General features: G+C 38.8%; 1 protein-coding gene across 5 annotated transcripts in view; it reads right to left on the bottom strand.

Annotated features, from left to right (window-relative positions):
• The window catches only part of KMT2E (lysine methyltransferase 2E (inactive)), a 464,054-nt gene that overhangs the window by 134,415 nt on the left and 312,962 nt on the right, over nucleotides 1-16,677 (bottom strand). The gene's annotated exons all lie outside the window — the stretch shown is intronic.

Here is a 16,677-nt window from a genome sequence, read left to right as displayed (position 1 = left end):
ATATAAGTCATCATTTGAATTGTTTATAGTAAATCGGGTGATTTGGGACTATGCTTTGCATGATATAGAAGCTTGTTATTTAGACCTAGCCCTAGATTGATGGAAGATTTTTTTTATTTGAATTGAGGTGCATTATTATCTTTTTGCACAATTATTAGTGGATTGCTTGCTATTGCTGATTATATGTACTGTTTAGATAAATGTGTAAGGCTTTGTCCTGTTATTGATATAAATACAGCACTTTTTTTTTATTGTTTTTTTTTTAATATTTTTAATAAATTGTGATATGTGCCAGATTCAACCTTTATAAGTATATATCTGTTATTTTTAGAGCAGACTAGATATTTTCCCCTAACCTTTTAAATGGTTATTTATTATTGCATAGAGATATTCAAGATATTTTTATGTAAGAATGAAGTCCAGGCTTACTTTGAGAGGCCCATTGCAAAGGTGGAAAACACTTTGCATTGGTTTAGAGCTAACAAAGATAAATATCCCACTTTGTCGAAATTGGCAAAACCCTACTTATGCTTCTCAAGCACCTCAACACCATCTGAGTGCCTCTTCTCTGTGCCTCAGGAAAAATAGCTGCAAACAGAGAAACAGCCTTAGCCAGGAGCATGTGGACATGTTGAGATTTTTGCATTTCAAGGCAAAGTTTCTGAAAGAGTGAATAACAGAATGTTAAAAACAGTGATAGTTCTACCTGTTTCTAGTTCTAGCTCTTTTCAAACAGTTTTGCTTAATTATAAAAATGTGCTCTGCTGCTTAAAAATTGGACAAAGAGTTGTGTTAATGTAAAGTTTTAGTCTGAAGTTTATATTTGTAACACTCAGTATGTGTATTTTATTTAAGATATAGGAAACAATTATTAAAATTGTTTTTTATGCGATTAGTCAAAAAATAAATCGGCCGATTAATCGATTATGAAAATAATCGTTAGCTGCAGCCCTAGTTTGGATATTTTATTTTGGAAAAGTATATGACAGAGACCATAAATAACAGTTTGTAAATAGAAAATTGTTACATCTTGTTCTTTTCTCATTTAAACGACCCAATAGCTGAATTGATCATGTACATCTGCAAACACTGCCTTTTGAGTTCTGGGAAACATAAAACACTGCAAAAACAACCCCCCCCCCAAAAAAAGCCATGGAATCTGATATGATGCAAAAAAAGGTCACTTAAGTTAAAAACCTATTGCTTACAATGTGTATGTTCATGATTCCTTTAAAGTATACACTTTTAAACAACTTTCCAATTTACTTATATTAGCAAATTTGCTTCATTATCCCTTTTTGAAGGAGCAGCAATGCAATACTGGGACGTAGCTGAACGCATGTGAGTCAATGACAAGAGGTATATATGTACACTCACTAATCAGCAGCTAGCTCAAAGCAGTTCAAGTTATGGTAAATTTGAGACTATAAGATTGTTGCAATGAAAAATATATTAGTTTGCAAGTAAAAAACAAAACAATTATGTGGTTTTAAGAAGGGTATATATATTTTATAATAAAAGATTTAAAATTCTTATTGGTATTGCCTGTTTCTCCGCCCCCCTTCGTTTTCTCTTTTGGCTGGGCTGTGATGTATAGAGCAGTCACATCCACTCTTTATTTACGTTTTTTTAAGGGCTTTAAAGGGGCTGGTCTTCAAGATTGTCAATTGACACATGTTGATTGCATGTTCACTGGAATTGTCAATAAAAAAAAAAAGTTAATCTAAGTGGGCCGGCATAACACTGCAATAGAAGCATTACTAGATGCACTAATTTAACCCTTTCACAGATGGATTAAAAACAAAAAAAGGTACACATATACTTTTATAATGACAAAGATTAAATATATGGCATTTGATTTGTTAAAGGGACATAATACTCATATGCTAAATCACTTGAAACTGATGCAGTATAACTGTAAAAAGCTGACAGGAAAATATCACCTAAGCATCTCTATGTAAAAAAGGAAGATATTTTACCTCACAATCTCCTCAGCTCAGCAGAGTAAGTTCTGTGTAAAAAGTTATACTCAGCTGCTCCCAGCTGCAGGTAAAAATTTTTTTTAAAAAATGAAGAAATTAACAGCAGCCAATCGGCATCAGCAGTGCTGAGGTCATGAACTCTTTTACTGTGATCTCACGAGATTTGACTCAACTCTCATGAGATTTCATAGTAAACTTCCTTTAAACTGAACAGGGAAATAACATGAGAGTGCACAAGGCTCAACCCCTTAGCTGTCCTGGGACAGACATACCGATTTGCTGCTTAGAAGTCCTTTACAATGGGATGTGGATACTGAGGAACTTTTGAGGTAAAATATCTTTCTTTTTTACATAGAGATGTTCAGGTGATATTTTCTAGTCAGCTTTTCACATCTATGCTGCAGCACTTTCATGTGTTTCAACATTTGGGTATTATGGCCCTTTTAAGGTTTACCATTACTTTAATGGCTGCTTCTAAGTCTCCTTATGCTTTTTAACACACAATACCAAAAGAACGAAGCAATTTAGAAAACAGAAGTAAAGTGGACAAGTTATTTAAAATTACATGCTCCTTCTGAATCCTGAAAGTTTAATTATGACTGTCACTTTAAGTGGTCCATTTTCTAGAGACAGAGGATCACTCCTGTCTCTTTCGTCACTTATATTCTTCAGAAATATCCAAAGTATTTTTAAGCTAACCAACAAGCCTTTTATTAAAGTATAAACATATCAGCTGCATTTATTAGAGCCACCTTTTAAGATCCTCTCTCTAAAGAGAATCTACATCCTGAAGAGGAATGGTGGAACGCTTTGCCCAAATGAGAAATAGAACCATTCACACACTGAAGGTGAATACCAAGAAGAAAGGGTGCACATAACTACTGGTGCTGCACTATTAAAGGGACAGTCTACTTGAAAAACAGAATTTATACTTAAATGTATTTCCTTCGGGCTGATGAGAGTCCATAGTTTCATAACATGTGAGATATATTACAGTCTATCAGGAGGAGGTCAAGAACCCTCCCACCTGCTCTCCCTCTTCAGTTTACGCATAGCAGAGGAGAGACACAGAAGAAAGGGTAGGAAAGACAAAGCAGGGTTACAAGGTTAAAATGAGAGCTATTACCCATATACTAAAATAGGGTAGGAGCTATGGACTCATCAGCCCGAAGGAAATAAATTTATTGGTAAGTATAAAACATAATTTATGTAAGAACTTACCTGATAAATTCATTTCTTTCATATTAGCAAGAGTCCATGAGCTAGTGACGTATGGGATATACATTCCTACCAGGAGGGGCAAAGTTTCCCAAACCTTAAAATGCCTATAAATACACCCCTCACCACACCCACAATTCAGTTTAACAAATAGCCAAGAAGTGGGGTGATAAGAAAGGAGCGAAAGCATCAAAAATAAGGAATTGGAATAATTGTGCTTTATACAAAAAAATCATAACCACCACAAAAAGGGTGGGCCTCATGGACTCTTGCTAATATGAAAAATTAATTTATCAGGTAAGTTCTTACATAAATTATGTTTTCTTTCATGTAATTAGCAAGAGTCCATGAGCTAGTGACGTATGGGATAGCAGATACCCAAGATGTGGAACTTCCACGCAAGAGTCACTAGAGAGGGAGTGATAAAATAAAGACAGCCAATACCGCTGAAAAAATTAATCCACTACCCAAATCAAAGTTTTCAATTTTTATAATGAAAAAAAAAAATGAAATATAAGCAGAAGAATCAAACTGAAACAGCTGCCTGAAGTACTATTCTACCAAAAACTGCTTCTGAAGAAGAGAAAACATCAAAATGGTAGAATTTAGTAAAAGTATGCAAAGAAGACCAAGTCATTGCTTTGCAAATCTGATCAACAGAAGCTTCATTCTTAAAAGTCCAGGAAGTAGAAACTGACCTAGTAGAATGAGCCGTAATCCTCAGAGGCGGAGATTAACCCGACTCCAAATAAGCATGATAAATCAAAAGCTTTAACCAAGATGCCAAAGAAAAGGCAGATGCCTTCTGACCTTTCCTAAAACCAGAAAAGATAACAAATAGACTAGAAGTCTGTCTGAAATCTGAGTAGCTTCAACATAATATTTCAAAACTCTTACCACATCCAAAGAATGTAAGAATCTTACCAAAGAATTATTAGGATTAGGACACAAGGAAGGGACAATAATTCCTCTACTAATGTTGTTAGAATTCACAACTTTAGGTAAAAATTGAAATGAGGACAGCAAAAACCACCTTATCCTGATGAAAAATCAGAAAAAGGAGATTCACAAGAAAAAACAGATAATTCAAAAAACTGTTCTAGCTGAAGAGATGTCTAAAAAGAACAATACTTTCCATGAAAGTAATTAATGTCCAAAGAAAGCATATGCTCAAACAGAAGAGCCTGTAAAGCCTTCAGAACCAAAATAAGACTCCAAGGAGGAGAAATTGGCTTAAATGACAGGCTTGATACGAACCAAAGCCTGAACAAAACAATGAATATCAGAAAGATTTAGCAATTCTTACTGTGAAACAGCACAGAAAAAGCAGAGATTTGTCCTTTCAAGGAATATGCAGACAAAACCTTATGAAGAAACTATAAAATCCTAGGAATTCTAAAAGAATGCCAAGAGAATTCATAAGAAGAGCATCATGAGATGTAAATCTTCCAAACTCGATAATAAATCCTACTAGACACAGATTTACGAGCCTGCAACATAGTATTAATCACTGAGTCAGAGAAACTTCTATGACTAAGTACCAAGCGTTAAATTTTCATACCATCAAATTAATAATTTGAATTCCTGATGAAAAAAACGAATGTTAAGATATAAGATCTGGCCTTAATGGAAGTAACCAAGATTGGCAACTGGACATCCGAACAAGAACCATATACCAAAACCTGTGTGGCCATGCTGGAGCCACCAGCCACACGCAAGATTGGTCTCTGATGATTTAGAAAATCACTCTAAAAAGAAGAACCAGAGATGAAAAAATATAGGCAGATTGATAATTCCAAGGAAGTGTTAATGCATACACTACTTCCGCCTGAGGATCCCAGGACCTGAATAGGCCCCTGGGAAGTTCCTTGTTTAGATGAGATGCCATCAGATCTATTTCTGGAAGCCCTCACATCTGAAAAATTGAAAAACATATCTGGGTAAAGAGACCATTCTCCCAGATGTAAAGCTTGATTAACAGAGATAATCCGCTTCCCAATTGTCTATACCTGGGAAAAAGACCACAGAAATTAGATAGGAGCTGGATTTAGCCCAAGTAAATATCCGAGATACTTCTGTCACAACCTAAAGACTGATAGTCCCACCCTGATGATTGACATACGCCGCAGTTGTGACATTGTCTGTCTGAAAAAACGTCTCTTCTTCAAAAAGAAATCAAACTGAAGAACTCTGAGAATGCACGTAGTTCCAAAATATCAAATGGTAATCTCGCCTCCTGAGATTTCCAAACCCCTTGTGCTGACAGAGATCCTCAGACAGCCTCCCAACCTAAAAGACTCGCATCTGTAGAGATCATGGTCCAGGTTGAAAGAACCGAAGAGACCTGTAGAACTAAATGATGGTGATCTTAACCACAGAATCAAAGATAGTTAAACATTAGGATTCAAAGATATAAAAAGTGATATCCTAGAATCCCTGCACCATCATTCAGCATAAAAAACTGGGAAGGTTTCCTATAAAATGAGCAAAGGGAATCGAATCCAATGCTGCAGCCATGAAACCTAAAACTTCCATGCATATATAGCAACTTGAAGGAAATAATAGAGACTGAAGGTTCCGACAAACGGAACCCAATAAACTTGTCACTTGTCTGTTAGAGACAAAAACATTGACACAATCCATCTAGAAACCTAAAAAAGGTGACCCTTGTGTGAGAAATCAAGGAGCTTTTGATAAAAAGATCCGCTAACCATGTCTTGAAAAAACAACAAAGTTGAATCGTATGAGATTCCGCAGAACGAAAAGACTTAGCCAGTTCCACGATACCGTCCAAATAAGGAACACTGAGAACCTTGAAAAGATTCTTAGAGCTGTCGCTAGACCAGAAGGAAAAGCAACAAATTTGTAATGCTTGTCAAAAAAAGAGAATCTCAGAAAATAAAAATAATCTGAATGAAAACAGAAAATGAAGATATGCATCTATTGTATCTATTGTAAACAAATAATGCCATCACTGACCAAAAAGGCAGAATAGACCATATAAACACCATTCTAAAAGATGGTACAGTTCAAAAAGATTTTCTATCTTTGGAACAATGAATAGTCTTGAATAAAAACCCCAAAACACAGTTCCTAAAATGAAACTGGAATAAATACCCCAGAAAACTCCAGGTCTGAGCAGCGCTTGAGCCCCAACGGGTGACCAACCGCACTTCACCAGTACCCAAAACATATAGGTCTGAAACACACTTCAGGAAAGTGCTAGTCTTGGAATAGCTGGAATATGATAGAGAAAAAAAGACTTCTCACAAACGGTTTTACTCTGAAACCTATTCTGTACCCAAAGTCTAAGAAGTTTGGACCGAATAGAACCAAACTAATTTCAAAAAAGTCTTAACCTGCCCCTTACCAGCCAAGCTGGAATAAGAACCGCACCTACATGCAAATTTGGGGAGCTGACTTTGAACTTTTAAAAGGCTTAATTGAATGAAGAAAAAAACTTCCAATTATAAACATGTTACTTGGGGAAGAATTCAGGATTCCGTTCCTTAGTAAGAACAGAAAACTAATATAAGCTTAAAGTTTTAGTCTTAGAACTCAATCTTGAAGCCCAGAGTAACAGTTAAAGAATTGAATCCAATTATGAACCAAATAATTGATTATCTTGGAAAAAAAGAAATATGGATTTTAGAAATCAAATTAGCATGCCAAGATTGAAATCACAAAGTTCTTCTAGCTAAAATAGCTAAAGACATAGATTAAACCTCATTTGCGAAAATATTTAATAAAATAACAACACAAATGAAATTATTAGCATGTTAATCAAGTTAAAGGACCAGTCAACACACTGGACTTGCACAATCAGCAAATGCAAGATAACAAGACAATGCAATAGCACTTAGTCTGAACTTCAAATAAGTAGTAGATTTTGTCCTTTTAACAATGCTAAACATATCATAATCCGATACTTGATCTTAAAGGGACACTTAATCAAAATTAAACTTTCATTATTCAGATAGAGCATGCCATTTTAAACAACTTTCCAATTAACTTCCATTAACAAAATGTGCACAGCCTTTTTATATTTAAACTTTTGAGTCACCAGCTCCTACTGAGCATGTGCAAGAATAAGTGTGTATGCATTTGTGAATGGCTGATGGCTGTCACATGGTACGTGTATGCATTTGTGATTGGCTGATTGCTGTCACATGGTACAGGGGGAGTGGAAAAAGATAACTTTTAAAATTGTCAGAAAAAATCTACTACTCATTTGAAGTTCAGACTAAGTGCTATTGCATTGTCTTGTTATCTTGCATTTGTTGATTATGCAAATCTACTGTGTTGACTGGTCCTTTAAAGTATCCAACCAGAAAGATAAAGCAATTGCAACATCAGCCAAATAAATTACAGGTCTAAGAAAAGTACCTGAAAATAATTTTCCTTAAATAAGATACAACCATATGAAGGAAAAAAATAAATACTATTTGCTATAAGAATAATAGTATATTTAGCAAGAGTAGAGATAGCGCCATTAACTTGGGGAATCTTTCCTCAAAACTGAAAACTTACTGCCGGCAAAGAATACAATTTAAAAACCTTAAAGAAGGACTAAAAGAAAATTCTCAGCCTATTCCATTCCCTAGTATCAGGAACTGGAAAAAAACCTCTGAAGAAACCACAGAAGATAAATAAGCAGAATTTAAATGTTAGCTAGTTTTTAAAATCAAAAGAACTAGTTACTTCAAAATCCAAAATAATCAACACCTTTTGAACAAAGAACAAATGTACTCTATTAAAAAAGTAGATTTGTTAGTGTCAATATCTGATGAAGAAAAATTCTGAATGAGAAAAAACACCATCAGAGAAGGATAATTCATTATGTTGTTGGTCATTTGAAACTTCATCAACTAAAAAAGAAGTTTGAAAAAGACCAGACAAAGCCTTTAAAATAGAATCAGAAAAATATTCTTATAAATTTCTAAGTATATCTTTACATAAGATATAAAAAGAATAGCAATATATAAAGCATAAATACTAATGGATTCTGCATGTAAAAGTTTATCATGATAACTTATTACAAACCAAAGCTAAAGATAAACATTCATAACATTAAAATAAATGAACTTAGCTTTGGTAGGACTGATATCAGTCAACAGGAATCCCTCAGCATTTCTTGATACAGGAACAGTGTTTGAATATTTTGCAATATGTAATAGAAAAAAACAACATATAAAGCAAAATTATCAAATTCCTTAAATGACAGTTTCAGGAATGGGAAAAAATGCAAAATAAACAAGCCTCTAGAAACCAGAAGCAACAAAAAAGTGAGACTTAAATAATGTGAGAAAAAGTGGAACAAGTATGACGCCCACATTATTGGCGCCAAGAACGACGCCCATATTTTTTGGCGCCAGGTATGACGCCACATCCTCTGACGCCGAAAACGACGCCCACATTTTCTGGCGCAAAAAAACGTCTGAACACACATGCGTCAAAAAATCCCCTGGTAAATAAACACCCCCAGGAGTTTGAGAAGAAACAGAAGGCACAGAATGAGAGCATAATAAAGCTTGGAACGTTTGAGGAGAAAGCTGAGGCATGTCACGCACAACAGTATCCTGAGAGACACTTGGCTCAGAAGGGAGTCTTTGAATTTTAAAGTCTTAGCTAAGCATGAGGAACAGAAATGCATAGGCAAAACAATTTGAGCCTCTGAACATAATAAACATTTATCCATAGAGATGGACTGATCCTGTTCTGAGTCTATAGCTATCAGAATTAATCCCCACTAAATACAATTAGAATAAAATATATAATAGCAAAAAATATTTATTTACCGTAAATAATTTGAGTCCAAAAAATAAACGATAAAAGAAAACTCTTAACACTGAGGCAAACCTTGTATAAAAAAATAAATTAAAAAAAATGTATTTTAATTTTTTAAAGGGACAGTCAACACCAGAATTTTTGTTGTTTTAAAAAGGTAGATAATCCCTAAATTACCAATTCCCCAGTTATAATTATACACGTTTTACCTCTAAGCCTCAACAGACTGCCCCCTTATTGCAGTTCTTTTGACAGACTTGCATTTTAGCATATCAGAGCTGTCTCCATGGTAAATTCACGAGCATGAGTTCAATGTTATCTATAGGAAACACGTGAACTAATGCCTTCTAGTGGTGAAAACTATCAAAATGCATTTAGATTAGAGGCAGCCTTAAAGGTCTAAGAAATTAGCATATGAACCTCTTAGGTTTAGCTTTCAACTAAAAATACCAAGAGAACAAAGCAAAATTGGTGATAAAAGTAAACGGGAAAGTTGTTAAAAATTACATGCCGTATCTGAATCATGAAAGGTTTTTTTGGACTTGACTGTCCCTTTAATAAACCTCGAAGAGTAACCTCAGACAAATCTAAGCGTTTGTCTGAGGCTCCTACCGTAACCGGAGTATGATCCCACTAACAAGAGATCCTTCCTGAGCTATAAAAACAATGCCCTTCAAGAGAAAGGGCCGATCTAGTAATACAGTAATGTCGGCACTTCTAAACTCCCGCCACTCCGCTCCAACACAGCAGAAATACAGAGGTCAAGTGAGCGGTCGAAAAGAAACTGCGCCACCGAAAATAAGTGCGCAAAAGAAATGAACAGCCAAACAAAGTCCCCTTCTGAGCTTTCCCTTACAACAATAAAATAAAGTTGAATATGAAAGCCCAAGAGGACATAAATATCAAAACCCCTTGCCAAGCTAATTAAAGTGAATGTAAGTTTTGATGATAAAGTGCTCGGTTTTTAAAAACTCGATTAAAAACAGAATTTATGCTTACCTGATAAATTTCTCTCTTTTGCAATGTACCGAGTCCACGGTTTCATCCTTACTTGTGGGATATTATCCTTCCCAACAGGAAGTGGCAAAGAGCACCCACAGCAGAGCTGTCTATATAGCTCCCCCCTAAACTCCACCCCCCAGTCATTCGACCGAAGGCTAAGGAAGAAAAAGGAGAAACTATAAGGTGCAGAGTTGACTGAAGTTTTCAATAAAAAATACTATCTGTCTAGAATAGACAGGGCGGGCCGTGGACTCGGTACATCGCAAAAAAAAAGAAATTTATCAGGTAAGCATAAATTCAGTTTTCTTTTGCAAGATGTACCGAGTCCACGGTTTTATCCTTACTTGTGGGATACCAATACCAAAGCTTTAGGACACGGATGAAGGGAGGGACAAGACAGGAACCTAAACGGAAGGCACCACTGCTTGCAAAACATTTCTCCCAAAAATAGCCTCCGAAGAAGCAAAAGTATCAAATTTGTAAAAGGTATGAAGCGAAGACCAAGTCGCAGCCTTACAAATTTGTGCAACAGAAGCATCATTTTTAAAAGCCCATGTGGAAGCCACTGCTCTAGTGGAGTGAGCTGTAATTCTTTCAGGAGACTGCTGTCCAGCAGTCTCATAAGCCAAACGGATGATGCTTTTCAGCCAAAAGGAAAGAGAGGTAGCCGTAGCCTTTTGACCTCTACGCTTACCAGAATAGACAACAAACAAAGAAGATGTTTGACGAAAATCTTTGGTTGCATGCAAATAAAACTTCAATGCACGAACCACGTCCAAGTTGTGCAACAGACGTTCCTTCTTAGAAGGATTAGGACACAGAGAAGGAACAACAATTTCCTGATTGATATTCCTGATAGTAACAACCTTAGGGAGGAACCCAGGTTTGGTACGCAAAACCACCTTATCAAACGGAACCCCTTGAAGAACTTTAAGAACTAAATTCAAACTCTATGGCGGAGCAACAGGTTTAAACACAGGCTTGATTCTAACTAAAGCCTGACAGAACGACAGAACGACTGAACGTCTGGAACATCTGCCAGACGCTTGTGCCATAGAATTGATAAAGCAGATATCTGTCCCTTTAAGGAACTAGCTGATAGCCCCATCTCCAATCCTTCTTGGAGAAAGGACAAAATCCTAGGAATCCTGATCTTAATCCATGAGTAGCCTTTGGATTCGCACCAATAAAGATATTTACGCCATATCTTATGATAGATTTTCCTGGTAACAGGCTTTCGAGCCTGAATCAAGGTATCTATGACCGACTCAGAGAAACCCCGCTTTGATAAAATCAAGCGTTCAATCTCCAAGCAGTCACTTGCAGAGAAATTAGATTTGGATGCTTGAACGGACCTTGAATCAAAAGGTCCTGGCTCAGTGGCAGAGACCATGGTGGCAGAGATGACATGTCCACCAGGTCTGCATACCAAGACCTGCGTGGCCACGCAGGTGCTATCAAAATCACTGAAGCTCTCTCCTGTTTGATTCTGGCAATCAAACAAGGAAGGAGAGGAAATGGTGAAAACATATAAGCCAGGTTGAACGACCAGGGTACTGCTAGAGCGTCTATCAGTACTGCCTGAGGATCCCTTGACCTGGACCCGTATCGAGGAAGTTTGGCATTCTAACGAGACGCCATCAGATCCAATTCTGGTGTGCCCCATCGCTTAATCAATTGAGCAAACACCTCCGGATGGAGTTCCCACTCCCCCGGATGAAAAGTCTGACGACTTAGAAAATCGGCCTCCCAGTTCTCTACCCCTGGGATATAGATTGCTGATAGATGGCAAGAGTGAGTCTCTGCACATCGGATTATCCTGGAAACTTCTATCATCGCTAAGGAACTCCTTGTTCCCCCCTGATGATCGATATAAGCCACAGTCGTGATGTTGTCCGATTGAAATCTGATGAATCTGGCCGAAGCCAGCTGAGGCCATGCCTGAAGAGTATTGAATATCGCTCTTAATTCCAGAATATTTATCGGTAGGAGGGCCTCCTCCTGAGTCCACAAACCCTGTGCTTTCAGGGAATTCCAGACTGCACCCCAGCTGGCGTCCGTCGTCACTATAACCCACGCTGGCCTGCGGAAACGCATTCCTGGGACAGGTGATCCCGTGACAACTACCAAAGAAGAGAATCTCTGGTCTCCTGATCCAGATTTATCTGAGGATTTATCTGAGGAGAGAAATCTGCATAATCCCCATCCCACTGAGCATGCATAGTTGCAGTGGTCTGAGATGTAAGCGAGCTAACGGAACTATGTCCATTGCTGCTATCATTAGTCCGATTACCTCCATACACTGAGCCACTGACGGCCGTGTAATGGGATGAAGAGCTCGGCAGGTGGTTAAAATCTTTGATTTCCTGACCTCCGTCAGAAATATTTTCATGTCCACCGAGTCTATCAGAGTCCCTAGGAATGAAACTCTTGTGAGAGGGGAAATAACTCTTTTTTACATTCACCTTCCACCCATGAGATCTTAGAAAGGCCAACACGTGTGAGACTTGGTTAGTTGCAAAAGTCGACGCTTGAATTAGAATGTCGTCTAGATAAGGCGCCACAGCTATGCCCCGCGGCCATAGGACCGCCAGAAGGGACCCTAGCACCTTTGTGAAAATTCTGGGAGCCGTGGCCAACTCGAAGGGAAGAGCCACAAAGTGGTAATGCTTGTCCAGAAAGGCAAACCTGAGGAATTGGTGATGAATTTTGTGGATAGGAATGTGTAGATACGCATCCTTTAAGTCCACAGTGGTCATATATTGACCCTCCTGGATCATTGGTAAAATAGTCCAAATGGTCTCCATCTTAAAGGATGGGACTCTAAGGAATTGGTTTAGGATCTTAAGATCTAGGATTGGTCTGAAGGTTCCCTCTTTTTTTGGAACCACAAACAGATTGGAGTAGAACCCCTGCCCCTGTTCTGTTTTTGGAACTGGGCAGATCACTCCCATGTTAAATAGATCTTCTACACAGTGTAAGAACGCCTCTCTTTCTGTCTGGATTACAGACAAATGAGAAAGATGGAATCTCCCCCTTGGGGGAGAATCTTTGAAATCTAGAAGATACCCCTGGGATACGATTTCTATAGCCCAGGAGTCCTGAACGTCTCTTGCCCAAGCCTGAGCAAAGAAAGAAAGTCTGCCCCCTACTAGATCCGCTCCCGGATCGGGGGCTACCCCTTCATGCTGTCTTGATGGCAGCAGCAGGCTTCTTGGCCTGTTTACCTTTGTTCCAAGCCTGGTTAGGTTTCCAGACTGGCTTGGATTGAGCAAAGTTCCCCTCTTGCCTTGCAGCAGGGGAAGAGGAACCACCTTTGAAATTCCAAAAGGAACGAAAATGATTTTGTTTGGTCCTCATCTTATTTGACTTATCCTGAGGGAGGGCATGACCCTTCCCTCCAGTGATATCTAAAATGATCTCTTTCAGTTCAGGCCCGAATAGGGTCTTACCCTTGAAAGGGATGGCTAAAAGATTAGATTTTGATGACACATCAGCAGACCAGGACTTAAGCCATAACGCTCCACGCGCTAAAATGGCAAAACCTGAATTCTTTGCCGCTAATTTAGCCAGTTGAAAAGCGGCATCTGTAATGAAAGAATTAGCTAGCTTGAGAGCCCTAACTCTATCCAGAATATCATCTAATGGGGTCTCAACCTGAAGAGCCTCCTCCAGAGCCTCAAACCAAAAAACAGCAGCAGTAGTTACAGGAACAATGCACGCTATAGGTTGGATAAGAAAACCCTGATGACCAAATATTTTCTTTAGGAGACCCTCTAATTTTTTATCTATAGGATCTTTGAAAGCACAACCGTCCTCAATAGGTATAGTTGTACGCTTAGCCAGGGTAGAAATAGCTCCCTCCACCTTAGGGACCGTCTGCCACAAGTCCCGCATGATGTCTGATATGGGAATAATTTTCTTAAAAGTAGGAGGGGGGAGCGAACGGAATACCTGGTCTATCCCCCTCCTTAGTAACAATGTCCGAAATCCTCTAGGGACCGGAAAAACATCAGTGTAGGTAGGAACCTCTAGAAATCTGTCCATTTTACACCATTTCTCTGGAACTACAATAGGGTCGCTAAAACCTCCCTGAGCAATAAGCGGAGGTGTTCTAGTTCAAATTTATTAGCCGTCATATCCGAGTCTGTCTGAGGGAACATCTTTCCTGAATCAGAAATCTCTCCCTCAGACAACAAATCCCTCACCCCCAACTCAGAACATCGTGAGGGTACATCGGATATGGCTAATAAAGCGTCAGAGGGCTCAGCATTTGTTCTCACACTAGACCTAGTGTGCTTCCCCTGCAACTCAGGCAGCTTAGCTAAAACCTCTGTGAGGGTAGTATTCATAACTACGGCCATATCTTGCAGGGTGAAAGAATTAGACGCACTAGAAGTACTTGGCGTCGCTTGTGCAGGCGTTAACGGTTGTGACACTTGGGGAGAATTAGATGGCATAACCTGATTCCCTTCTGACTGAGAATCATCCTCTGACATACTTTTATTAGCTAAAATATGTTCTTTACAATTTATTGATGCATGAGGGACACATTCTAAGTGGAGGTTCCACAATGGCTTCTAAACATATTGAACATTGACTTTCCACAATGTCAGACATGTTGAACAGGCTAGTAATGCCTATAAACAAGCATGAAAACACTTTATTTAGTGAAAAAAATAATCTTAAAAAACTTTACTGTGCCTTTACGAGAAAAAAGTATACACGTTCTGCAAAACAGCCTAAACATGCACCAATTTTTTCAAAATTTTGTATGTAGACCCACTATAGGTAGTTAAGATTGCACCATGAAAATTTTTAACAATTAAACCCTTAATGTCCAAACCGGATCGAAAATAGGCCCTGATCCGGAAAAAAAACCCTCAGCACCTTGCCACAGCCCTGCTGTGGCCCTACCTGCCCTCAGGGATCGAAAATGTGGGGTAAAAGCTTCGATTTGGCCCAAAACACACACCAGGGCCCTCAGGAGTTAGAGGCGCGAAAATAGGCCCCACCCATCTCACTCGATGTTCCCTGAGCCTTAAAGAACTGCACCAGAGCGGTTATAACTAGCCATGTGGGTTCCAAGACCCTAAAAATAAGACATGTGTGTCCCAATAAAGTTGCCCAAAACGTTTATTGCCCACAAAAAACGTTAAAGCACTCCCATCCAAAAAACGTTTGCACACAAACATTTTACATTCAGTGTCAACCATATATGTAATTGGCCCCATAAGCAAGCAAAGTAATGCCCTTCTTTTAGCTCTAGGATTACTGCTTACCCTTACCCTCCTGGGTATGTCAGTCTTTCTGAAATATCACAGTCTCTCCAGAAAAAATATGACTGAACATACGTCATAGCTGCATAGCATGAAACCGTTCCTCACACTGAAGTTTTCCTGTACTCCTCAGTTTCTGTGGGAACAGCAGTGGACCTTAGTTACAAATGCTAAGATCATCATCCTCCAGGCAGAAATCTTCATCAATCTCTTGCCTGAGAGTAAATAGTACACACCGGTACCATAAAATAAACTCTTGCTTGAAGAAAATAAAAACTAACAGTTTATCACCTCTTTCACTTTACCCTTCCTGCTTAGAGCCGGCAAAGAGAATGACTGGGGGTGGAGTTAATGGGGGAGCTATATAGACAGCTCTGCTGTGGGTGCTCTCTTTGCTACTTCCTGTTGGGAAGGATAATATCCCACAAGTAAGGATGAAACCATGGACTTGGTACATCTTGCAAAAGAAAACAGGGGCACTCAAAATTTACATTTCACTCGAGTTGTGAAAAAATACCTTTTAAACTTGACAGCCGCTTCTCCCAGTCGTCACAAGCCATTTCTGACGTCAGAAATGATGGATTGGTCATCCTCCAATCATGGCTTCTCCTCGGGGGAATCAGTCTGATTCAACGCCATGATTGGAGGAAGCCGGATTCCTCATTTTAGACTCAGAAAGAGGCTTTGCGACGGGGCGGAGGAAGTTGGAGCAGCTGTCAAGATTAAAAGCCAAGTTTTTTTTCCACAACACGAGTGAAATGTAAAATTTTGTGCCCCTGTTTTTAATCAAATTTTTAAAAACCGGGTACTTTGGCATCAAAATTTACATTCACTTTAAGGGAAAAAGCAAGTAGTCTGCATTAACTCTTAAGTCTCTCAATGTCTCATAAATAAAGTGCCTTAAGTCTGCATGTATGCCAATAAAATTGCCCCTGAAATTACCCTTAATCATAGAAGGATAACTGAGTCCCAAGATATCCACTTGAGGGTTAACCTCAAAAGTGCCTGTAGCGGGCCTCGGTACCCCAGACTGGGTATACCTGCTAAAGTCAGCTTCCTCCTACCAAATGCCAACCAATGAACCTCCACTGGATACCTGTCGCTATTAGAATAACAGCCGCTGCAAGTTGTTATAGCTACCCCCAAGAACATTAGCCGAGAGGGGGGGGGGGGGGGGGTTGGAGCAGGCAATGCTGGATTGGACTGTCACCTTATACTCTAACAAAACACAGGAATCCCAACTCTGTATCAGGGCCCTCCAGTTCTCAGAGTTTCTAGGAAATCATGGAAACGGGGTAAACCTGAATCCAGGGTAAAAGTACTCCAAATGTACCCTGGGCACCCACCTCCCAAATCATAGAATTCCTGAAGTTCCTGGATCCAGTCAGTAGGGAGGAGGCTGGCATGCA

The sequence above is a fragment of the Bombina bombina genome, chromosome 6 (genome assembly GCF_027579735.1).
Source record: "Bombina bombina isolate aBomBom1 chromosome 6, aBomBom1.pri, whole genome shotgun sequence".
NCBI lineage: Eukaryota > Metazoa > Chordata > Amphibia > Anura > Bombinatoridae > Bombina > Bombina bombina.
Note: the sequence above shows the minus strand (reverse complement) of the source record. Positions and strands in the feature narration are given on the sequence as shown.